Source organism: Desmodus rotundus, chromosome 2 (assembly GCF_022682495.2).
Source record: "Desmodus rotundus isolate HL8 chromosome 2, HLdesRot8A.1, whole genome shotgun sequence".
Classification (NCBI taxonomy): Eukaryota; Metazoa; Chordata; class Mammalia; order Chiroptera; family Phyllostomidae; genus Desmodus; species Desmodus rotundus.
The window spans coordinates 202,229,648-202,256,562 of record NC_071388.1 but is presented as its reverse complement, the minus strand read 5'-3'; the positions used below and the strand labels follow the sequence as shown (position 1 = coordinate 202,256,562).

General features: G+C 43.8%; 1 protein-coding gene across 1 annotated transcript in view; it reads left to right on the top strand.

Annotated features, from left to right (window-relative positions):
• Positions 1-26,915, top strand: part of DNER (delta/notch like EGF repeat containing) — a 252,031-nt gene that overhangs the window by 131,188 nt on the left and 93,928 nt on the right. The window lies entirely within an intron of this gene.

The window sequence follows — 26,915 nt, the reverse complement described above, 5'->3', positions numbered from 1 at the left end:
CTTCCTTAGGCTTCATTTTCCTTGTGCTAACAACAGTTACAGAGGTGAAAATAAGTTCCCATCAGTAGATGAGTGGATAAAAAAGCTGCGGTACATTTACTCAATGGAATACTACTTGGCCATAAAAAAGAAGAAAACTGTACCTTTTGTGATAGCATGAATGGACCGGGAAATTATACTAAGTGAAATAAGCCAGCCAGAGAAAGACAAGTACCATGTGATCTCACTTATATGTGGATTCTGATCAACAAAATAATTTAACAAACAAAATAGAAACAGAAAAGACTGACAGCTGTCGGAGGGGAGGTGTGTTGGGGGTCTGGGTGAAAAAAGGTGAAGGGATTAAGCAAACTATGTATGTGACACATAGATGCAGACAACAGGATGGTGGTAGGCAGAGGGAACAGGGAATCGAGGGAGGTGGATGTGGGCAAAGGGAGGATGGACGGGGATGGAGAGAGACTTGACTTTGTGTGGTGGGTGCACAATGCAATGTGCAGACAATCTTTTGTTGAGTTGTACACTTGAAACCTATATGGTTTTGTTGACCATTGTCACCCCAAGAAACCCAATAAAATATAAAAAAATAAGAGAAGGGATGGAGAAGAGGCAGGGATGAGAAGGTTGACATTACTTTTGACCTTTGGGGACCAGTGTCATCAACACTATGGAAGACCTGAGTCTTGTCCCTCATTTTCGTTAGTGGCTCAGCTCCCAGGGGCAGGGGCCAAGGGCCAAGGGCCAGGGGCCAGGGGAAGGGGCTGAGGACAGTTCCTCCTCCTCATTTTCTGATTAGTGACAGGTCCAGGAGTCAGACCAGCACAGGACTGCAGCAGCCTCTGAGGCCAATCGCCATTGGTCTAGGGCTCCCTTAAGTCACTGGCAGATGGACCCCAGGCTCCACCTGAGCATGCCAGGAGAGGGAGACTCTGCCCCTTACAAGGGGCCTGTTCCACCAGGACACATCCACTCTTCCTACCACTTGCTGTTTCTGTGTCCGGCATCCTGGCCTCCATTTCCCTCTCCCCAGTGTTACACGTATTTCCATTGGAGTTTATGTTAAGTGAAAGTGGGTCCCACAGTAGAAAAAGTGTGATGTGCTTTAGACCAATTTAATGGTAGCACTTTGGTGACCCCTCCTTGTGGCAGTGTCAGCCCCTTCGGTAACAGTGGTGTGAACTTGGACAAGTGGAAGGAATGGAGACAAAAGGCATTGTTCATGTCATCTTGGAAAACCCATGATTTTGATATATGTTAGCCAATATTTCAGTGGCTCAAATGTACCATTTTTCTGTAAGATATCCCCTGTAGGGGGCAAAATGTCATCAGAAGCCAAGAAAGCAGTGGAAATAATAATTTCTGCTAAATTTTAGAAAAGGAACACAACCATAAACCAAAGCCAAAGACAAAATTCCCGGGGGAGGGGAGCTGCCTGGCTTAAAGCCTGGAGGCAAAGCCTGAGGCTTCCTTTACTGAGCGGAGCCTGCCCTGTGGGTCTGTCTCCCTCTGTCTCAGCCAGCTTGGACCCAAATGATTCTCTTTCTTGAAGGGATGCTTCATTTATCAACTTATTTTATGGGCGAAAAGGAAGGGCACTGGTGTTTTTTGTGACAGTCTAGGCTAGGGTACGATCCCTTGAGAAAAGATGAGGCAACAGTAGAAGAGTGTTGGACCTTCCCAGTGAGGCTGTGGAGAGGAGACACCTGGGTCCTCCCCAAATTCACTCTTTTCCCAGTGAACAGTCCTGGGGCCTGATTAGCCCTCAAAACAATCAATTCGGCCAAAGACAAGTGTCTTAAGCAAGGACTAGAGGGCTGTTCTCAGAAGTTTGGACTGACAAAGAGATTAAGATTCCTTGTGAGGCTTCTCTTATAATGGATGAGACTTCTAGGGAAACTTCATCCATGGTCACTGTGCTATCCTGAACACCATGTTGCCGGCACGCAGCCCGCACACGGCTCTCATCTGCATGAGTGCTCTAGCTAAGAGTTCTGCCTGCTGCTTTGGAACTGACTCATCGTCGCAAAAGCAGGGTGAGTGGTTAGCTCCTGGCAGGTCACTTGGAAAACCTTGCCAAAGTGCTTTGTGTTCCACGAAAAAATGGCTCAACAGCCTTAGTAAGGAATCCATGCTAATTTTAACAGATCATTGCAAAGAAAACATGTCTTCATTATGGGCAGCAGCTCCTTGGAAAAGTTCTGCATGCCTCAGCCCGAAATGACACCTGCTCTTTCCACCACCACCACCAGCTCCACACAGGTTGCTTCTAGAGTATGGAGCCTCTGTTGTTGTTGATTTGGTCAAAGCCCACATGTATCCTCGGTGAATTTAAAGAAATTGTGGCCAGTCATCTTATCTGAGTCATTTTAATTACCCCTGGTGACTGTAAGAGAGTGATTAGTGTGAAATTGCAATGTCCATTCATAGACTCACCACTGTGTTATCGTGGAGAGAAACGTCTGGAAGCCACTTCTACAGTTCACAAAAAGATGGCGGGAGTTAAACTGCCATTGGCAGGAGTGGGAATGGAAAGGAGGTTCATCTCTTTTGTGTCTACTTGAGTTCCCCTGGCTTCTTGTGATTGTTGTTATGATTTATGAGTCATTTGCTAACAAGACAGTTATCATCACATTTGTTTCCTTTTACTCTTTCCTAAAATTAGAAGTTACACAGCCTAGCCTTTCACTCAGTGCAAGAATCCACTCTATAGTACAAAACAGAAAGAACTATATGGTGGTTTAATTCTTATTGTTTCTAATCATTTTTATGACTTTTTACTAGATCGTCCATCCAGACAAAAGCAGTTCTGTTATTACCACACTGCCCGCATTTGGTAATGGGACTCATTTCTTTCCTGTCAACTCTACTTTGGCTGGAGGATACTGCATAGTTCCGAGTTGTTGGGTGGTTTGTCATAAAGCTTAAGCTTGCTGTTCTTAGATATCTCACTGTCCTGGGAAAGTGTTTTCAAATGTTTTCTATAGCTCCGTGAGGAGCTCTATTTTTGAAAACGGCTTTTGTTACAAGGGATGATTCTGAAGTTTTCTTTTCCTTCTAAAAAAATTGTACCCTTGGCTACTGCTTCTCTTTGAACATTGTCACCAAGGTTGGCTGCTGCCTATTTGATGACTCCTTAATTATCTTTAAGGTGTGTTAGGGAGCCACATAGCCCTCTTTGCTGGGGGGGGGGACCTTAAGTCTTCCTTAGATCCAGTTAGGTCCCATGGACCATCCCTCGCAAGAGCAAGAGATGCGTATTAGTCAGTGTTCTTCAAGAAACAGAACCAATAGGAGAAATTTATATGATTTATTTTAAGGAATTGGCTTATTATGGATCCACTCATTGTGGAGTGTAGTGAGTTCAATATTTGACTGGGGAGAGGCTGGCAGGCTGGAGACTCAGGAAGTAGTTGCAGTTCAAGTCCAAAGACAGTCTGCTGATGAACCAGGGAAAGCTGATGTTGCAGATGAAGTGCAAACACTGTTGGAGGAATTCCCTCTTGCTCGGGGGAGATCAGCCTTTGGTTCTATTTGGCCTTCAACTGATTGGTTGAAACCTACCCTCATTATGTAGGACAATCTGCTTTACTCAAAGTCCACTGATTGAAATGTAAATCTCATTAAAAAACACCCACATAGAACCATCCAGAATTATGTTTGACCAAATATCTAGGCACCATGGCCCAGCCAAGTTGACATATAAAATTAACCATCACGAGATTTTTCTCTCTGATTCATTGTTGCCCCCTTTCTACTCAATTGCATCTCTTGCCCACAAAATTAAAGTTGTAGTTTTAAGATTTAGTTTGCCTAAGACTCTCTGGAGGCCCTTGACAGAAAGTCATGTTCCAGGTCCCTCTCTTGGATTATGATACTTTTTGTTAGGCAGCCTGGTGATTCTGATGGAGAAGTAGATTATAGACCATAATTCTAGAAATAGAGGTCTCGGGAGCATTGCTTATCATCTTCCCATTCTTGCTGATTCCCTAAAGCAAATAAGCAACATTTTTAATTCAAGAATCTCACTGCTAATAAATTCAAGGTCATACGGAACTCATAAAAAAGATAAATGCTGATAAGTGGTTTAATGGTTCAGCACATATTAATGGTTCAGTACATATCCCAAAACTCTTTTACTTCTTGGCCCTGGTCTATATTGATAGATAAGTGGGGTCAGGCCTCCCATACTGGAAGGTTCCTTAGAAATCTCTCTAGCCCCTGCCTTAGGAATCTATCATCCGTAGGCTATTTGGATCAGATACTCCAGCTGACTACTCAGACTGTGTTTTGAGAGAGAGTTGAGCTGGGAGCCATTCCCAATTCCTTCTAGAGTCTGCACCTTAATTCTGTCTCTAGGTGTGGGCCTGTACATGAGCAAAGCACTGGCATGTTGGGCTCCCGAAGATTCCTGAACTTCATTCCCCCTCTCTGGCTCTTGGAAGTCAAGGGCTCAAGTTCTAGAAAGTCCTAGTCTTCCTATGGCTGAGTTCTTCTGGTTGGGTTTGGTGTATTTGGTGTATAAATCACTGACCTGAAGTTGTTTTTTGTCCATCACTTGTTAATACCCACTGTCCTTGATCTCCAGCCAGTGTGGTCTGGGCAGGCGACACTGCTCTTCCCCGCTACTTACCTTTTTTCCTGTTTCAAAAGCATGTGCCTCTTTGTTAGGGTTTGCAGTAAATTCCCATTTCTGAGGTTTCTTTATTCCCAATCTCATTCCTGCATGCCATAAGCTGGGTACATGAGCACCCTTCCAGCTTCCAACCTCGGCCCCCCCTACAATCTCTGCAGCCCCCTGGCTCCTCCCTTAGGTCTCCCTGATTTGGCTCCCACTGTTCCCTCCATCTGGAATCCTTGGTTGCTGCACGACCCTACCCCCACCCCCTGCCCCTGCCCTCCAACCTTCCTAACCATAATTCACGCTCAGCTCAAAAATCTTCTTGCATCCGGAAGCTGTCCCCAGTCCGCTAGTGTAGACTCTCTCCTCTCAAACCCTGTTGTGTTTTACTTTTCTTATGAGGCACATGACTATTGATGTATGCTTGAATTCTTTACACCCACGATTATGTGCACCCACCTCACCGCAGAGTTATTGCCTGTCCTGTGCCTGGTACTGGCTGAGGCTCAGGGACACACATACTGCCAGATAAGATGTGGCCTTTGAGACAGAGTTGGAAGGCTGCGGAGTCAGGGTGCTGGAGCAATAAATATGGTGACGTGGGCTCTGGCAGAGCCTCACAGGTGTGTTCTGCGAGCTCAGAGACATGTCCAGCTCAGATGTGGGATCAGTGGGCTTCCCAGGGGAGTCTCAGAGGGTGAGTTCCTTGATGTTGTGATTTGTGCGTGGTTCTTTCTGCATCCATTGTAACAAACAGCAGGGTGCTGTCCGTATGGAAGATGCTAAAAAAACTGTCTACGGACCGAATGAACAAAATAAATCAAAGAACAAAAATATGACAGAAACCAGTTCTCTGAGTGTTGAGTTAGATATGCAATTTAAGTTTTATGGTAAATACAGGAAGACCATAGTGAATTTTCTAAAGTAATGAGTTGGAAAATATGCTCTGATCTGAGGCAGTCTCACCGACAGTGTGACCCAGAATGCTGGAAGAACCGCTGAGGACCACATCACACAAAACAGGTCAGAATAATTGGAACCCACGGAAACTTTGATGTCATCCTCCTGTTAGTTTGAAACCTCTGTGCACTCCGCTTTAGGTCGGGCAGTAGTAGCCACGTGCCGGAGGGCAGGAACGGATGTCTCATCCTTTCACTCATCACTGCTCTCAGAGCTAACTTTTTGACTGTCATTAGTATGAACATAAAGGCCCTCATGAGACCTTGAGAAGGGACCGTGACCTGGTAACTTTGTGAGAAAGAAACAGGGTGGGAGGATAGCAGAGGACACCCATCCAAGAATCGGGGAAAGGCCTTTGCTGTACCCCAGCATCACAGACGCTCAGGATGGCACCTTTCTGTGTGGTGGGGTGAGGTCTGTGGGGTTCTGCCTACCCCAAGGAGGCTTTCTCCTTTAAGTTGATAACGAGACACAGCAAGAAATGGGCAGGGTGGAATCTTGTTTGGGAAAATAGTGAGGAACCATGGTCAGGGGCATGCAGATGAAAGAGACTCATTTATTCTATGAAATTGTTCTAAGGGTAGTGGTGGGAACCTTTCTTTTGACTAGGTAAAGAGCTTATGGAATATGCTCATTACAAACTTTTGAGCCAGAGAACAGGCACCTTGGATGCAATGCAAAGGTGTTTATTAGCAAATACATGTGTCTCAAAACAAAGGTGTCTGAGACACATATATTTCCTAATAAAAGAAGGGTGCTCTCTCCCACAGATTTCACTTGTAGAAACTGCATTGTGGACCTTGGAGAGAAAAATTACTCTATGAATAATACAAAATAGCACAATAATGATCAGAAATATAGCCACAGAAATCATAAAAGTAATGCAGCCCAGCTCTCAGTCACCTTTTCAGCACATAAAAAACAAGTCTGCCTAGAAGTTCATTGATTTGCCTGAATTATAATTCTTGGTACTAATATACTTAAAAAACCATCATTATGGTATAGAGAAGGATGGTCATATTATTGTCTGCACAAAAATATGACAACATATATGTCATTTATTATAAATTGCTTAAAGTAATCATTGTAAAATCATATCCCGAAGGACAGATGTTTTGTCATCTTTCTATTCGGCAGCATTTTCCAGAAGGTTGAAGTGTACCTCCCAATGCTAACAGACAGTCGTGGCACTGGTGTCTCCTGGTGGCCCTCCAAATATATTAGGGTCAGGATTATATCACTGGTGATATAATTTCCAGGGTCACAGGATTTAGAGTAGGAGGTGATTTTGGAGACCTCTCTACCTATTTTATTTTGACACCAGGAAACCGAACTCTAAGAGAGATTTAAACTATTTGCCCAAAGCCCAGGAGCCAATCTGTGGTAGGGACAGGACAAGAATGAAGGGAGATTTCTGGGCTTCTGTTCTGTGGCTCCTCCTGCTGGGTGACACCAGCCCTATTCCTGCTGGGTGACACCCCACAGTGTCCCTGGGAGGACGCTCAGCATCACAGCCAGCCTTATTGCTTGCTCAGGGTCTTTACATCCAGCCTCACTGTTCACTGCAAGGGAAACCAGACACCAGCTAGAAACTGTTCAAATGATTTGACCTGATGGCGTCTGGGCAGCACACCTTCCCCTGCAGTGTGTACACAGATCACTTGGGAATCTCGTGAAAATGCAGATCCGACCCAGAGGGTTGGGGGTGGGGCCTGAGACGAGATGCCGGTAACACTGAGGGATGCCGTGGACATGAGGCCGAGACGTGAGAGGCCCCGTTCTCAATACCTCTCAGAGACGCTTAGGAGGTTCCGCAGGCCCTGCTCCGTGGCTTCCTTTAGCGTGAATCATACCTGGAGACGAGGCTCTCAGGGACCCTCTTATTCTAAAGTGCAAGAAAGTCATGGAACGGGTGAAATGAGTAGCACAGAGAAAGAGAAAATCCATGTCAGTGGCAGGCAGACTGCTCCGTGTAGTTCAGGAACTGCTTGTTTTGGGTTCGTTTCCCCCTAGCTTTATTGAGGTAGAGTCGACATTTAACAGCGCGTGAGTTTAAGGTGCACACGGTGAGGTGATTCAATGTATGTGTAGATCGTGAGTGGTCACTGCAGGAAGTTTAGTTACCACCCATCTCCCCACCTAGTTACACACTTTTTTTCCTGTTGTGAGGACTTTTAAGATCCACCATCTCAGCATCTTTTAAACACAGAGCACAGTATTGTTATCTACAGTCGCCATGCCGTATGTACATTACAGCCCAGGACTCCTACGCTTCTGGTTATAACACAAGCGAGTTCCAGAAACTGGTGTTTGCGCCCCCTGATTTTGCACTGAGTTCATCACAACTCTCAGACCTTAGGAAGAGAGACACTCATTTTACAAGTTTGTATCAGAGACAGGTAACCCTCATTCCGACATTTCAGTTACCGTATTTTACCATATATACCATGCACCCATGTTTTGGGCCCAAACTTTCAGGAAAAAAAATCTTTTGTTTTAATTTTTCTATTCAATTACTTATTTATTTATATTTAGATACTTGTTTTTTTTATATTATAAAGGAATTCTCGCATTTATTTTTAAACATATTATAGTACAAGAAATTTTATGTAACAAATAATTACAAAACACAAGAACAGATCCAAGGCATTGCAGGCACTACCCATGTATAATGTGCATCCTTATTTTTCTCTCAAAAATTTGGGCAAGAAAGTATACATTATACATGGTAATAATATTTAGAGCACAGAAATAGGGCTCTGATTAGACATTGATGCCTGAGAGAAGAAGATCCTCATTGGAACTTGGCCAGCCTGCTTTCCTTGTCTTTCCTCTCCATAAAACACTTACCCCTTTGTCCTATTTTTCAGTCCATAAGTCTGCGAGCGTTAGAGTGCGCCACTGGGAATGACAGCTGGATGGCTTTGCCGAGGAGGGCGCCCCTCTAGGGGCTCCGGAAAGCTCCAGCCGTGCTTTGCTCTCACACCCAAGAGTTGATTATACTTGTCCTCCTGGACATCCATTTATTTCTGCACATTTTCATTCCCTCATCCAGAGTTCTGTGAGCACCTCTATGTGTCAGGCATGGAGCTTCACCCCAACAAGACACAGGTGAGGAAAACCACTCCCAGCTCTCCTGATGTTGCAAGTCTTAAACACTGTCACCGGAAGTCACTGAACTTGACCCTGCCCTGATGTCCAAATCTCCTCTGAAACATTATCAACCTCCATAGCCTTCCTCAGCCTCTAATCAAATATCTAGTCAGTACCTATTGGCAGGTTGGTATTTCTTACAGGTTTTTTTGTGGGGGGGAAGACCTTTGAATGCTCCCCACTGTGGTCTTTTCTTCTCGATAGCTGTTTCAAATACAGCTTTGAAGTACAAATGGTCTCATTTGTTTCCCTGAAGTGTAAGAGATTGGAGCTTGAGTATGATTATGGTATTTGCCTATTCCTTCTGTGACATCCTCTGAGCTTCGAAGACTCATTCTGGCTCTGGGGCTTATCTTTCCGAGTTGTGGAGTGTTATGTACCATGGAATGACCTGTTTGCATTAGGGGGTAGTTCAGCGAAGCTCTCCCCAAACTGGACAGAAACCCCAGCGGGCTCTGGGCACGTGTTCCTAACATGTCTGAACAACAGGCAGAGTTGGGGGGTTTCTTCATGGTGTGGATGAGCTCTACCCTCCTGTTCAGAATAGCCGCCTGCTGGGCATCTGTGGTGTCTAGAGCTGGGTCGCCTTTGCTGCTGCTGACCTACAGACCCACTCGAAGATTCGTCCACTGGGTGCGGGGTTCGTAGTGTTGTTGACAGAATTGTTCAACCTCACAGAGCCCAGTGGTTTCCGACTTTTTGGTCTTAGAAATCCTTCGCATTTTTAAAAATTATTGAGGTCCCCAAAGCTCCCTTGTTTGTGGAGCTCCATCTATTGATATTTATGACATTAAATTAAAACTAAGAAATTAAAAATATTCATTATTTATTTTAATTGATAAAGCCATCACATGTGCACAAAAATGACATCTTTTCAATGAAAAGTAACTATATTTTCCAAAGCAAAAACGATTTCATGAGAAGTGAGCATTGTGTTCCTTTTTATGAATCTTTTTAATAGCTGGCTTCAAAGAAGACAGCTGGATTTTTACATTTGCTTTTATACTTGAGCTATTGTGAAGTGTTGTTTTGGATTAAGCATAGAAAGAAAATTTAGCCTCACACAGATACTCAGTTGGAAAAAGGAGAAGTTTTAATAGCCTTCTCAGATAATTTAGTATCTTGAAAATATTCCAGAACTTGACAAGCAGCAGATCCATAAAGGTTAACTGAATGTAGAGTCTGAAACCATAGCAACGATCTCTGGTACTCTGTTTCATTAAAATCCATTGGTCTGTTCTGCATGTTGGACCTTTTACCAATGGATGGTTTTTATAATATCACACATTGATCATTTGGGAAGTAATGGAGTTATACAGAGCTTCTGCATGTTGGCCCATTTCATTATATAACAACAAAAACAACCACATCATGATTAATATCACCACCAATCTCATCAAAAAAGTCTTTTAGTCTTGGGAGTCTGTCAGGCTCATAATGAGTGATAAAAGTTTTCCAAAAATTCTCATTTTTCCCTTTAAGGCTTTTAATGTCCAAATTTTATCTCTGACAACAAAAACTATTAGTTGTTCTCCTTGAAGTGAGAGGCTCACTTGGTTCATTTGAGAGAAAATATCTGCCGATTTGTCAAGTGTGAATAACCATAGTTTGCCTGTTGGTCAGTCTTCCAAGGAGTAAAGGTGTTCCATGAAACACAGGCTAGTGAGGTTATGCCTCAAAGAAATGCACGCACGTGTGTTGCCTGAGACTACCTTGGACTTTAGGGAGCAGCAGGGTGCTTATGTGTCCCTCCCGTTTTGTTACCCAGAATGTTAAAAATATGTGCAAGGGTTATTTCCTAATTTTTTAAAATTTTTACTGCTTCATCATGGACATGTTAAGTGAAACTGGCATTTTTTTCCCCCCTGCAACCTTTTTGTTCATCAAGCGCTTTCGACAGTAAAGAGCAAGGCAGTGGAGGGATTGCCTCTTGGGAAATCAGTGGCCTCCCAGGAGGGCAGGCGGGAGAATTCAGCCGGGGTCTTGCTGTTGGGAGGACAGTGTGGGTGGTGGGCAGGAAGCTGGATTATGAGGTAAGGGAGGGCCTGGGTAAGCGGTGCGCCTTGTGCTTTTGGCAAGCTTGACACCCAGTGGAGGGAGAGAGTAGTGGTACTCTGGGTGGGAAACTGGGTCCTAAGGAGAGGTTCTGCTTCTGGAGCAGAGGGCGTGCTCATGGAAGTAACCAGAAGGAAAGAGGCTGGCTGATGGGACAGGTGGGGGAGGGATGTAATTAATGGGCAAAGGTCCTGGGAAAGGTGGACTCAAGAGCAGGTGTGGGAGAGGCGGTGTGGAGCGCTTCCGAAAAGGGACAAAACTTGCTTCTTTGAAGCAAGTGATGTCAGGCCCCAGGTTTGACAGTTTTTAAAACAATTTTTAAAAATGAGATGAAATTCATACAATACAAAATTAACCATTTTAAGGTGAACAATTCAGTGGTGCACCCACCACCTCTCTCTAGTTCCAGGACATTCTCTTCACCCCAAGGAGACACTGTACCCACTCAGCGGTCACCCGCTATCCCCTCCCCCAGCCCCTGGCAACCACCAGTCTGCATTCTCTCTCTGTGGATTGACTATTCTTGATGTTTCTTGTAAATGGTACCGTATAATATGTGACAGTATGTATCTGGCTTCTTTCCCTTAGTGTAACGTTTACAAGGTTCATCCCTGTTGCATGTAGCATGGGTCAGTGCTTCATTCTTCTTTATGGCTGAATAATGTTCCACCGTGTGCACAGACCATGACTTGTTTATCCATTTACGGTTGATGGACATTTGACTTGTTTCCAGATCTTGGCTATCGTGACTAGTGCTGCCATGAAGGTGTATACAAGCACTTGTTGGAGTACCTGTTTGTCATCTTTTTGGGTGGACACCTAAGGAGCGGAATTGCTGGATCACATGGCAATTCTGTGTTTAACTTTTGGGGGAAGTGTCCATTGTCTTCCACAGTTCCCAGAGAATCATCTTACATTCCTGCCAGCGATGTGTGGGGATTCAAGTCTCCCCACATACGCACCAACACTTGCTGCTCTCCCTTCCTTTTGATTCTTGCCATGCTAGTGTGTGTGCAGCAGTATGTCACTGTGGTCTGGAGTTGCATTTTCCTAATGACTAATACTGCTGATCAAACAGAATTTTTGTTTTGTTTTCTAAAAACCCATATTATATGCATTATGTCTTTGGAAAAAATACTTTTGAATTTTCCCACTAGAACTGAAGTTGTATCACCTTTGTGCACAATCTTGGTTACAGGGGAAGAAATAATTGCAGACTTCACGTGGTCAAGTGGCTCAGGGGCTGCAGCTCCTGGGGATTCGGGATGATTCTGGCTCTGTATGGAAGCAGGTGATTCCGTTCACCTGAGCCACCTTGAATACTGGTCCAGGCCAGGTCAGCACTAGAATATCTGCTCAATCCAGGTTACCTTTGGCCTGACATCCATTTAGAAGCTTGATTTATCCCTAGGGAATGTGAGACAAGGCAGATTCAGAGTAGACGCTATCCTAACATTGCCTGGACTGAAAACTGTCCAGGAACCCACCGCCTCCGTGGGGAAGGGGCAGGACAGGCATCTCCCGAACACCTGTCAGACTGCCATGACTCACTGGAAGGGTTTCTTCCTGCAGATTGCCTTTTCCTTGTATTCCAAGAATAATCCCAAGAAACTTGGCCCCAACCTCCATGTCTGTTACTCATCAGCAAGAAGGACCTCGTTCTGTACTCAACTTCCTTTGACATAACGGGCATTTTTGAAGCTAAGATCAGCATTTAATTGAGCGAGCATTAATCCTTTCCAAGTTCACACTGGAGGAGAATTTGTAGTTTAATGATAATTCTGTGGTTGGAAAGGATATTTAAGGGACAAAGAATCTGGCTGTAGAAGGGAATGAGAAAGCCTCCCTGGAATGTAACAGCTGCTCAGGCGTGGACACAGGGAGCAAGGTTACTACAGGCCCCCTCGGACCAGTGCCATGAACATAGTTGACCCTCCCTATGTGACTGTACTTGGTTTCTGGGCAGAAAATTTGTGTCTCAGCCTCAGACAGAGGTGACTATGGGAGATGTGCAGTGGGCTCTCACTTAATGCTTGAGCGTGGAAAGAAGGACAGAGGACACCGGTGAGATAGCCTTCTGGGGGTCAGCAGAGGGCCCAGCAAATGCGGAATGTTCCAGAGCTGCCCAGATTTCAAAGGTCATTAATTATGCAGGACATCAGTTTTACACATCTGTTTTTGCAGAGTGACATTACTGTGGCGGGAGACTAGGGGAAGACGAAGCCCATGAATAGAAGAAATACTGGCAGCAGCGTATATAGTAGCATTTATATGTTCCACGAGTAATTATGCACTTGTATTAGCGTCTATATCTATAGAAAACCTTAGAATATTTGCTTTTTCTCCTCTCATTCTGCCTCAACATTATAATTCAATAGGTGCTTTCCTAAATTCGCTAGTATATTTTTAGTGTTTCTTTTCTACTAACTTTTTTCATTTCTTACATGCTTTCTTCATCACATTTTCACTTCATCCTTTTTCTTGTAACTCTGGTCTTGGTTTGATTTAATACACATCTAAGTGCTGGTAAGCAAATTATAATAGGTAATCACCATCAAATAGTGTCAGCAACAGAGAGTCGAACAAAGTTGTATAAATCAAGCAGATTAAACACTGATGCAGGAGACATTAATGGTCAGTGGGCATTAAAATAGTAAAAGAATGAGTTATATATCTGGAAATCAGCAGTTGAAGTGATGATGAAGCAGTCTGCTCAGGAAGTTTTCCAGGGCCTGGAATGGAAAAAGAGCCTTCAGCAAGGTGAGTGGCAAAGGCCATGGTTAGCTTGCACTTTGATTAGATTTATGGTGGGCTGCCCCACAGTCCAAGGTCAGAGACTGTGGGAACTAATGCTGGAACTGGGTCACCTTTCTTCAAGCTCGAATTATTTCATTGATTTTTTCAATCAAAGCTTGCTCCTCTATTTTTAGGTTTTTCTTACACATGGAGGATTTGGGGGATAAACAGAAAGATATTATGTTGTGATATATAAAACCAGAAGGAGCAGCTAAATTTGAGTCTTGTCTGTTGGGATTTTTGAGGTTGCTGAAATAAATAAAAATATAAGAAGTATGGTTTCTATATTTAGATTAGTATCATATTACACTTCCATTTTCTACCATAAGAACAATTAGTTTGAAATTTAATCAAATATACCCCATTAAGTTCCATGTGGGTTAAATTCCCAGGGCACTAACAAGACATCAGTTTCATTGCTGTGTCCTGGCAGAAAGAATCTTCCGCCCACCAGGGCCCTGTGACGTGGACGTTTTCTTCACTCGAACTGTTGAGTGGGGATATTGAGGCTCTCAGGAACGAAGTGACGTGATTCAGTAAGGGTTGCAGTTTTAAGAGTTGATGGTACCTCCAAAGGTACTAACTTCCAGTTTGTTTAGATCATTAAGAGGCATGTAAAGGCCATATTAGTTTTGTCATTTCGTTGGAGAGAGAATTAATCAGGGCTACAGCACACATCTCTGTGTTTGAAGGTAAGTGTCCCTGTACTTGGTCCAGACGATGCCCGTGTGGCTTCCACATTCGCACAGGTCATTCTGATGAAGTCTGTGGCTTTGTGGCCCGGTGGAGGCCAGTGGATGTCAGGGCAGATCGGGGTCAGGACCTGACTCTGGCCCTTCCCAAAACTGCATCACACGATTCCCTCAGTCTCCATGGGAACCATGAGAGTATCCACGGCACACAGCTGTGGCACGTGTCAGGCTGAGGGCTCACACAGATCCATGCAGGTGCTGGAAAATCCTAATGGAATTTGAAAGGAGATCATATGTGTGGAAGCATTTATTAAAGAGCTTCATGAGGTATAGGTGGCACTTGTGATGTGCCAACCAGTGGAAGGGGCACTGTGGCCACCTTCCTGTGGCCCTTGTTGCACTTGGCACTCCAACGCTGTTACTGTGGAAGTGTTTCACTCATCTTCTTTTGAACTGCCCAGCAATGCTTCTGGCCCGCACAACTGATTTTAACTGACTTTGGTGGAAATCATTTGGGGCTAGACTCACATTTAATTTCCTTCTCAGAGTTCTACTTTTAAAAGATAACTGTTGGGAGACTGTTGGTACTCGAATTTCTGAATCCGAGTCACTAGCGTATGTTCTACATACTAGCATTTTTTGTTTTGTTTTTAAGATCTGTGCTGTGATGAGTTGGTGCCCTGGGCCACAGAAATGGGCAGTCAGCTGTTAGCCTTACTTCTTACCCATTGTTTTGAAGCATTGCTCAGCTAAATGTATTTCTAGTTTTGTAGTTAAAAAATAAAATTGTTGACAAATATCAATTGTTCTCCAAGAAGGATCCTAATAAAAAGGTTTTCTGAAAACTGGCATAGCCATAGATACCTGATAGCAGTAGTACTAGAAGATAACTTTTAAGAAATGTTTTATGCCCTGGTTGATGTGGCTCAGTTGGTTGGAGCATCGTCCTGTAACCTAAGGGTTGTGGGTTCGATCCCTGGTCCAGGCGCGTATGGGAGGCAATCAGTAGATGCTCTTGCACGCACGGTGTTTCTCTCTCCCTTCCTCTTTCACTTTCTTTCTCTCTAGAAGCAAATGAGGAAATGTCCTCAGATGAGGAGTTTAAAAAAAATTTTACTGTTGTCTATTATAGTTGTCCCAGTTTTTCTCATTACTCTCCACTGCCCATCCCTCCCCCCACCCCCCACAGTTAATACCCTTTTAAAAAAAAATGTTTTATTATGAAGGTCTTTATTTCTGAACTGAAGGTACTTTAAAAACTAATTCTAAAAATAGAAGTAACTTGACATTGATACGATTGAGCTGCCCATGCTTTTTGGACAGAAGGCGGCGGGCTGGGGGTGCCTACTTGGTGTGAGGTTCACGGATGTTTAGAGAGTACCCTTCACCCCAGATTTCCTTAACTCATCCACCTGGTGGGATGCCTGCGGATCCTGCTATTTGAGCTTCACTCCTGTGTAATCACAGCCTGATTTCCTATTTAAATGCAAATGGCCCTAAAATGGTATCCTATTAAGGTGTTATCTATCATTAAGACTGCAATAACTTAGTTCAGTCAGGGGTTGATTTTAGTAGGAAAGAGAATAGTACGTAATTCCAGAAGGCAGGTGCCTCCTGGAGGTGTTGGGTACAAGAGCAGGAACCTGGGAAGGGGGAGGTGGGATTCGTCACATTTGTCAGCAAATCCGAGCCTTGCTTTGGTCTTCATGTCTCCTAGTTTAGAAACAGGGGAGGCTGGTGGCATCTGAGCCGTTCTGAGAGAGATGTTAAGCCGAAGAAACACAGCCACTGTTGCTGTAGAGGAGCCTGAGAAGCTGTCGGAGATCTGTTCATCTGGTGACCTCAGTGACCCCAAGCCTGTCCCGACACTGGAGCCCAGGTGTGCAGCCGTCAGAGAAAACAGGAATTTGGGTCGGCTCCTAAGAGCTTTATTTTCTCTGTCGTGCACATCTAAAAACTAGAAGTACAAAAAATCTGTGCCAAGGACTGTCGTGCGGGGCAGCCACACTACTAGGTGTAGCAGCCTTTGTCAGCACCTGAGCGCAAGGAAGAAGAAGCGAGCTGAAGGGTTTTCCCGGCACTGCCATGGGTCTGTGCGAGGTCAAGGACTTCCACACACACAGCCCCGCCTCCTGGACATTTCACTATCCCTTCTAATGATGGGGATATAGAGGCTCTAGGGAATCCAGCATGCCTTCCCTTCCCCGCCCTCCAGATAAAGCACTTGTAAAAGAAAAACTCAGTTTTCCATCTTCCTGTGTAGGAAAAAACCCAGTTCTTCCCTACTGTGTGTTTCTTCCTCCTGTGGGTTGTCTGTTTTTAAATTTTTTTATTTTTTAATCCTCACCTGAGGACATGCTCATTGGTTTTTAGAGTGAGTGGAAGGAAGGGAGAGGGAGAGGACCAGCAATGTGAGAGACAAACATCGATCATTTGCCTCTTATATCTGCCCTAATTGGGACTGAACTTGAAATGCAGGCATGTGCCCTGACTGGGTATCAAACCCTTGACCCTTTGGTTTACAGGACGATGCTCCAAGCAACTGAGCCACACCTGCCAGGGCCTGTGGGCTTCCGTTACCTTTAAGGGGACACTTTACTTCTGACACATGTGGTCACCAAACGTGGACTATGGCTGGGTGTCCTACAACTTAACAAAATTCTGACACTTTCCACCTGGAGATAGCATCTGATCCCACAGGTTAAGGGCTCAGTCTCACAAGACTGTCCCCTCCCCCTTCAGATCCCAGTCACAAGCCCAGGCTGTCTGTCGCCCTCACTTCTGAGCAACTGGCTATAGGTTGGAGGTTCCCAGGACTCGCTCCTTGGGTTTGATTAATCTGCTAGAATAGCTCACAGAACTCAGAGAAACACTCCTTACCGTTGCCAGTTTATTAAAGAATATGATTGAGGGTACAGATGAGCAGCCAGGTGAGGAGATACAGAGCGTGCGGTCTGGGAGGGGCCCGACTGAGGGAGTTTTTCTCCCTGTGTAGTCGGGGTGCATCCCCCTCCCAGTGATTGCCAGACTGGAAGCTCACTCAACCCTGTCCTGTTGGGATTTTTATGGGGGTTTCATCAGGTAGGCACGACCAATTATTAACTCCTTTTCCAGCCCTTCTCCGGAGGGTGGGTTGGGGCTGAAAATTCCAAGCTTCTCATTATGGGTTGGTCTTTCTGGTGGCCAGCCCCGGTCCAGGCGCCGTCCAGAGTAGCCTCTGCAAACAAAAGACACTGCCATCACCCAGGAAACTCCAAGGGACTCTGGACCTTGGTTTTAGGAATGGGAATAGGGTTGGGGGTTGGGGGGGTGGAGGTGGGTCAAGGCCAGCTAGTAGAACAAAAGATGTTCCTAGTGCTTTTGTCATGTAGGAAATTTAAAGGGTTTTAGCAGCTCTGAACCAGGGATCTGAGGCACAGATATACACACACACAGAAGGTCCAGCACAAATAATGCCTCTTTTTTATTACAAAATCATAAGCATGTAATTCTGTAACATAACAACATTGCACTCAAGCACACCATATGAAATTTTAGGTGAAATGTTCAAATTAAAACTATAAATTATTACACCCATATTACTACCCTACCAACTATACTCAAGCAGGTCTTACTTCAGCTGGACCCTGTTTGTATGTGTATGTGTATATATATATATATATATATATATATAAAATCATGTCACAGAACCTAATACAATGTCCTGTTCTAAGAGTCACACATGAGTTAGAAAAGAAACTGCAAGCATCAAAATGGTTAAAATATGATAATTAAGAATTTTTTGAAAAGAAGATATAAACAGTGTTGATGTTATTACATGCAAAATTTATTCAGAATTGGAGGACTAAATTCTCACCCAAAAGAAGTTGCTTCATGTGAATATTATAGGTTAATAACAAAAAGTCTGAAAGCAAGCAAGATTCACTTTGTGGACTTATACCTTTTGCCACCCCTGAGTTAGATGTTTTGATGAGTTTATTCTGAAAATTATAAACAGCCTTTTCTAGTTCTCCTGGAGAAACACATTTATTAGCTATAACCTGCCATTTGTTCAATACTAAAATGATGAAAGCAACAAACATTTATTGAGACAAGATTTAATTAAAATGAATGGTAGGACCTTCTCACCTCTGCTGGTGTTATTTCAATTTGTGTGCGTGTAAATTCAATAAAGTAACAAATGCATCGATCATATCGGGGACTCTATATAAATAAAAATCTTTCACAGTAAAATAAAAATATAGTTTTTTCCTCTTCAAATGCTGAAGAAATATCTTTAGTCAAAGTCTGTGATATCAGGGATTATATAATCAAGCCAGACAAACCTCTTGGAATTTAGGCTGTGATACCAATATTCTAGATTTATGTGTATATTCTTATTTCGATGGGAAAACGAAGGGCTGAATAATTGCATTCATTCTTCAAAAGGACGGCTGAATTGATCCCTTCTATCAACTCTGTGTGTGTTTTACTTTTCTATGTATTTATAGTCTCTGACTCTGGATTGGATTTGAGGCTATTCACAAAAGTATATAAAGTATAAAATAATCTATTTAGAGGAAAATAGATGTGAAGACTAAGGCCAAGGAGAATTGTGGGTCCCATAGGAAAGTAAATGCAGATTCTAGTCTTAAAGGTTCAGAAGAAGACCTGAACACCAGCTGAAGAGGAGAACTGGGGCCACGCTTCCTGTGGGATAGGTGGTGTTGAATATCTCTTGTATTGTTCTAGATCCTCCAACAGTTAAATTTTTCAATCACAACATAAATAATAGAATCTCTGAGTTATAGCACATCTCCTTTTATGTTTTGCCTGTTATTGAAGCAAGGTCCAACAGGAAACAAAGTAATAAATAATGTAAACTACTTGCCCAAGGTCGAAGAAGTAGAAGAGCCGGGAATGGGACCTCAGCCAGCAATGCCGGGTCTGTGTGTGCAGTGCCGATTGTTTCAGTGACTGTCGTGTGTCCTCTAGGATGATCAGTCGTATACAGTAAGCGTCAAATATTTGTGGAGTTCAGAAAGCAGCATTTGAGGAAGACTGCTCTGAAAATAGTAGGTGGGACAGCCAGAGAGGGAATGGGTGGGTGTTATGGGCTGAACTGTATCTCTGCAAAATTCCTAAGCTGAAGCCCTAACTTCTCCTGCCTCAGAATGTGGCTGTATGGAGAGGTTGGGCCTTTATAGAGGCGATTAGGGTAAAATGAAGTCCTAGGCGTGGGCTCTGATCCAATATGACCGGTGTCCTTATAAAAAGAGGAGATTAGGATGTAGACATGCACAGAGGGAGGAAAGACTGCATGCAGACGAGGGAGCAGACAGCCATCTGTAAGTCAGAGAGAGAGGCCTGCAGAGGAACCGGCCCTGCCAACACCTTCCTTTCGGAGCTCCCAGCCTTTGATGCTGTGAGAAGATAAATTTCTGCTGTTTAAGCCACCGGGTCTGTGGTAGTTTGCCGTGGCAGTTCCAGCAGACAATGCAGTGAGAGTAGGAGAGAAACCCACCAGGCGGTGGCTGGCAAAGTGGTGGCAAATCAACTGGAGTAGGACCGTAACAGTGGGCCTTTGTGGTCTACCTGGGACTGAACCTCAGGTGCACTAGGCCTAGAAGTTGAAGTGGCCTTCGGAGGTCATCCCCTTCAAATGCCTACCGGGTGCATGGATGCTGTCCTCATCCCCTTCTCAGGGTGTTATTTGGTCCCTGCTTCTCATACTTTGTAACTCAATTAATTGCATTTCTTAATATCTTAAATTCTAAGACTGTCCTGACAAGGAGGCCAAATCTGCCTCCCTGTGCTTCTCACTAGGTCTGTGACCTTGAGCAAGCTACCTAAATTCTCTGATCCATCAGCGGTGAAAGCCAAAGGTAACACTGATCTTGCAAGACTGTTGGGAGGAGTAAGTGCATCCTCGTATGGTACTCGGCAAACAGTGGGGCTTTCTTCAACAAATGATCATTTTGTACCCTGCCCTGTCCCCATTGCATTTCCATCTTTAGAGAAAGTGACCAGTAGTTTATCCTCTTTGCTTTACATTTAAAAATGTAGTTCAGAGTGAGTTTTCCATCTGGGGTAACCTGAGGAGGCTGTTGGGAAGGATCGCTATTTTCAATGAGTCCCTTCTTATCAATAGTTTATACAACAAAATATCCATTTCATTAAAACATTTTTTTACCATTTTCTTTTGATATAATAATGGAATTTTAAAATAAGAAAGTAGAATGGTATGTCATCTACTTATGGGATCAGGCTATTTCTTTTCAGGGAAATTCAACAGAAGATGAATTTCCAGTGACATTCATTTTTGTAGAAGTCGTGCTCGACTTTGTTACTGGATTGAAGTGGCGCAGCAAACAAGCCCACAGATGGCAGTGACTTGTAGATGGAGGCTGGTTACATGGAAACCTTGCGCCTAGTTATGGCCCCATTCAGAGTGCCGAGGACACATACGCGGGCAGAATATGGTTGTGAAGGGCTTTTGAACGTCTCCATTTGGCCAATGCATACCCCCAATTTTAGGAAGAAAGGCTTTCATGAAAGCTCCTGAAAGACATTTGCTTTTTTTTTTCTCTCCTGAGTACTAAAGTGAACTTCAATGTCCTTTGAAAGTAAAGAGTGGAACTCTCATTCATTATTGTTTCTACTGCTGAGAATTCAACATTTAAGCCAAAGAAACGAATTCTACGAATTCATGAATGTCAGGTCTTGAATTCAATGTTTAGATGATCTGCATGTTTCTAAGCTCATTTAAAAAAAATAAGCTGTTACATTTGCAATTAATGAACCCAAATAGAAGGGCAGTGGTATGTCTAGTGTCTAATGGGAAAATAAGATTATGCGTGATAAGCAATGAAAGAATGTTGTTTAAATTACATGTGCAATGAGTAGAACATGACCCAGCTAATGGACAAGAATTTCAAAATGTAGCCCATTTTTCCTTTGAGATAGCTAACTGTGTCCCAACAAGAGGTAACAATTTGTCTCCATGGCTGGATTCCAGGCGTTCTTGTGTGGCCTGGGCTCAGGGAAAGGCATTTATAAGCACTTTTACATCATAAATAGAATTTTCATGTATTGTCTTAAATTTTACATCCAAGTGATTTTTTTGTTTGTTTGTTTCTTGGGATACTAAACCTGGGTTTAGCAAAAGGCTAGAAGAGCACGCCAGGCTGGTCTGACCCTTCAGTGACAGCTCGCTTATGTGTAATGAAATGACAGCGTGTGCTGTGGTTACTTGTTTTATCTGGCTTTTAGTGTTTGTCAACTCTGTAACCTCAGACCTGAAAGACTACCCTGCCTGGTTCCCATGACCTAGGAGCTGGGATAATAGGTCCCTGGCTGAGGATGACCAGGGCAACGCATCTGTGGGCTCCGTCTCCATCAGCTCAGGGTCAGTGCATTTGGGGTGATGGGACAGCTGGGCCTAGAATGTGACTGTTGCTGTGTGGTTACTGGAGTTAGTGGGGCCTCACCGCCTTCCTTTCCCAAAGTCTGCTTAGAGCAATATAAGCTCTCGGCCAAGGGGCTGCAGAAAGCCCTTACTTGAGGAACTTTCTTCCTATATAATTGCACCTGGAGCTCCTTCATTACTAGGAGCAAAAAGATTCCAGAGCTTGCCAATGCTAGGACACAGACTGTACTTCTGGACCCCGCCAGGTATGGAGAGCTGATTTCAAAAGGTCTTCTGCATTTTCACTCATAGTCTCGATAAGCAGGAATTGCTGTCTCCCAGCCAAGGTCTGGGCTGGCTGTGCCCTGCTGGTGACCCTGGCGTGCTGGGGAAGCTGAGAGGCAGCCAAGCCTTCCCTTGGCATAGGAATGGCTGAGCCTTCTTGTCAAGAAGATTCGGTTGTTCAGAGGGAAGTGCGCTCAGTTACTTGATTCATGTTGTCCACAGGAGCAAGCTCATCAGTCCCTTTGGATGAGCAGAGCTTTGCCTGGCACTTGGGTATGAAGTAAATTCCTGGAGTGGGCGCCGTGCACACAGTGTTCTCCACGACATCCCTATGGTGAATGCAATAGCAGATTCCGTGGGCAGGAGCTGGACACGGGATGCTGAAATGTGACTCTAATGTTTCAGAGTTTTATCTTTCCTTTCTTGGGACTTAGCCAGACTCTTAAAATAAAAGCACTGCTTTTTTTATTATGGAAAATTTCAAACATATATGAAATTAATTTGGCAAACCACCACGTAGAGTAATCTGGCAAACTGTCATGCCTGCCCCACTTAGTTTCAACAATTATCAACTCATGAGCCAGAGTTTTGGCCTTGCAGATGTTCAGACATTTCATTATGAATAGCCCAGATGTTGTTTGGAACCAGGCTGGCCCATAATGAACATTGCAGTTGGCCCAAGGAGTCTGTTAGCCAGGAGAGGTTTAAATTTTTCCCCCCAGTTTTAGAGTGTTAGGGACCCATTAGTCACCTTCTTTGCTCTTCATCCTTGTCCAAGTATCCCCTTTATAACGAACGTGTGGTTGAAGAATGTGTAAGTGGCTATGATGCTATCTTATCAAAACACAAGACCATCAGAGATAGAGAGGGAATAGGAGGAGGGACTGCTGTGCCTGCACAGGACTCTGCTGTGAGTCTCCCCATCGGCACCCCATTACAAGGTCGGCTGCATCCAGCGAGCATGCAAACATCCACTGTGCATGAGTAACTCGGCTCCCAGCAGACGAGGGCCTCCGATTCTGGTGAAGAGTAGCCAGGTCAATGTTTCTGAGGCTGCTCAGGAGTGATTAGGCTTCCAACCCTCAGGAAGAATATTTTTACTCCATTTTGACACCTTATATGAATAAATCTGGTATTATTCTTAAGGCTAAAGGAAATTAGAATCAGTGAACTCAAAGGAAGGCAGCCAGAGAGCAAGGGGGAGGTAGAAACACCACTGATATTTGGAACAGGTTGTGGGGGGTTATTTTAGGGTAAGGGTGGGGGGCACCCCCATGTACATTTATGGTGAACAGAGATTGTTACAGTGCCGATAGGATGGTATGCAGCTGAGAATGGAAAAGGATTTAGAATCAGATGATACCAGTTTACGCCACCTTATACTGGCCTGCTGGGCCACATTAAACAATTTATCTGACCTCTCTGTCAGGTCTGTCCTTAGCTCCTAAAACTGATCTGGCAATACCCAGCTGACAGATGTGGTGAAGAGGAATGAGAATTTAATGTAAGCAAGCTCTATCAGCAGCGAGTTCAGTGTCTAGTCAGCTGGGGATTTCATGTTTATGCTGACGGCACTGGGAGAGCCAAAAGAAGTAACTGTATTTTCTGTATACTTTGTTTAAGGGAGGAAGCAAAGTAAATTCTGACTCCTAAAGATAGAAATAAAGCTTCTCAGAGAACTCATCTCTCTGGGATGATTCCTCCAAAATAATTAGGCTTTCCTGACAGGGGAAAATTACAGGGAATGAGACAGAAAATGTGGCCCGATTGTCCAGGGCCTTGTATGACAGGAGAGAGAGTTTAGGTTACTCATTTATACATTTGGCTGTATATTTTAGAGTATTGAAATATAAAAATACGAAAGTCAGAGAAGATATAAGTTAGAAAGAAGCATCCAAGTTAGAAAGGGGAAATGGATAGGTCACCGAGCCCTAGACAGCTGTTGGAGTGGGACCTCGAGTGGACTCCAGCTCACTGCGGCCAAATCAAGTAGAAAAATAAAAGGGCAGTCACACAACCTGCACTGTTCAGAAGGACACAGCATCAGTTCTCAACTAGCAAAATTCTTACTGGCACTTCAGTGAGTGAATTTTCCTGGATAGAGTTTTATAAGCAGGGCACAAAAAAATGTCGGTATATAATTTTCTCGACAATATCTCCATGGTAAATGCAATAGTAGGTTTACTAGGGGTGTTTCTGATAAGACCCTTCAATATTTAGTGGATGGCATGAGGTGAAATAGCAGCCCAGTGAAAACAATTCACTTCCCACTCAGTGAGAGAAAGAGCAAGAGGGAGCAAGAAACTATGGCCCTGCATTCAGTTTTCTGCTGTTTGGGTTTGATTTAAGTGTAAAGCAAAACCTCAACCATGTGGAGGGAGGGTTGAACTCTACGAAGGGACAATTCTTTAAAAACATGGGTCCTTCCAACAGACTTGGCTTGAGATAGAAGTAAACTTGCATCTTGCCATTACTCTCTGGCCACTAGTATCTATTAGCATTTCTTTGTAGCACGTACCACCATGTGACAGGATATTATGCATTTCTGCATTGTCAGTCTAGGATATAAGCTGGAATATAAGCTCCATGAAAGCAGGGACCATCCCCTTCTCTCCGTCAGCACATCTCTAATACAATAGTGGTTGGCATGTGGCGGGTGCAAAATCTGTTCCTTGGGTGAGTGGGATTAAAGAATAAACATGGACATCCAGCTTCAGGTACATTATCCGGTGGGAACCAGTTATGCTCAGAGGCTCAATAATGACGCCTGGAAGATGGTAGGGCTAACATCATACTGTCCACACGGAGGAACTCACACTAGCCTGAATAAAAGGCCATCAACTTCTGCTTTGAGAGGGCTGTGGGGTCACTTACAGCCACGGTTAGGGTGTCACCTGAATCAAATCAACTAGTAATGGAACTGGTTAATGTAATGCAAAGCAACGTTACTATGTGCAATACAATTTTGGGTCTTTGGGGGCACATGAACTGTGATTTCCAAAGTTTTATACTAAGCCAGCATCCTTCTAGTGGCTTCTAAAGCTCTACATCAGGGCTTTCAACCTGAATACTGTTGACATTTGTACCAGAAAATTCCTGGTTCCGGGGCCTGTCCTGTGCCTTGGAGGATGTTTAACAGCATCCCTCCTCCCTCTTCACTGGATGCCTGTGGCAAACCCCCAGGTGTGACAACTAAAAATGTCTCCAGACATGGCCGAAGCCTCCTGAGGGTGAGATGGGCCCTCTGTTGAGAAGTGCTGCCCTGCGTGACCTGAGCCGCACCCCAGTTACCCTCTCCCCTCATGGCCCTCTACTGTCCCTGCCATTTGCTCTACCACACTGGCCTTCTGGCTTTCTGTTTTTGGCTGGGCTAGGCTCCAGCCTGGTGTCTTTCCACTGACGATTCCCTTTGTCTGGACTGTCTTCCCTCGGGCTCCCCCAGGGCTCACTCCTGCACCTCCGCCAAGTCTTTGCCTCTTTACGCCGCTGTGTGGGCATGCAGGCCACAACCCCCCTTCTCCCCTTCCCCATGTTATTCCTCCCATAGCATTTATCACCTGATTGGCTACCGAAGTTACCTGTTCATTTTGTCTGTGGTCAGCCACCCCCACTGGGATGTAGTCTGTGTGGGAGGGTCCTCTCCACTGTTGTGTCTCCCGGCTCCTAGAACAGGGCCCGGCCTGTAGGAAGTGCCCAGTGTGGTGAATGGTGAATAAATGAGTGCAGGGATGACCAGCACTTTTCAGCTGAGAACTCTTCAAAGTAAGCTTATTGCTGCTCTGTGCAAAGTGTTTCAGAGACGTACAGATGGAATGTTTGACTTCAAGCCGAGGAGGAAAATTGAGATCCTGCGTTGGGTTTTAAAATTAATCTCTGAGAGTCACTTTTCATTTTACCCGAGATAGACTTTTACGTATAAAATGTATAATAATTTTTCAAGGAAGTATTCTGTAATTTAGCTAAGCTATGAATTTTAAGTAAGTTCATTTTGTCTCTGATGCTGGTTAAGTTAATTGGACCTAGATTAGTGATATCATCATAGTTGGTGGGTTGAATTTCTCCAGGTTGGCATAAGAGTGTAATGCTTTCAGTGGTCAGTTTCCCACAACAAATGTACTAAAAACATAGTTTCCTAATAAATATTGTTGGCCTCTTGCAAGTCATCAGTCTTGAAAAAAAAGAAACCTCTTAACATTTATAGGAAATTAGAAAATAGGAAGAAGTCTAACTTTATGAATGACATGATATAGAATACACAAAGATTTAACTAAAATTTTATAGCCATGGGTATGTAAACTTATTTTTCGTCTTCCACCTTATTTAATTCAAAGTTTAAGAATTAATTCAGTGTTTTACTTGGTCAAAAGCAGTTGTTTCAATAGTTTCTTTCAAGGTTCTTGCTTAAAACAAAGTAAAAGAAAATGTATGGCTTTTGTTTTAGCTTTAAATTCAATCAAAATGAAATCAAAGATATTTGATTTGCAGCTTTTAATAATTTACTTTCACAAGCAACATAGCTCCCATGGAACTCACCCGATAAATTATATGCAAAATATATCCCCCATATAACCAAAGAAATTTATCTGCAGTGTGGAATGTCTGGATACAAACCAAGTAAATTTGAGAGCACAGCTGCCAAAAATAATGACATGTGGTAATTTATTATGATGTTGAGGCCCTCTTTGGAATCGTATGCATTGGGTGTGCCAGTGTTTACATTTCCAAGTTGCTCACTAATGTCCAGATTCGCAAAGGACTCCAGACACGTCCCCTGCAAATCGCAAAGGTGTACTCTGTTGTGCATTTGCACGCGGACAACATTTTCTTTGAAAGACCAACAGTTCTGGGCAAGGGGTTTCCTGTTTAATAGGCTGCCTTTCTCCCAGATTTCAACCACAAAGTCTATGCAAACACACCCAGAAACAGAAAACTCAGGACATCATGAAAAATCAGACAGGAAGCCAACAAT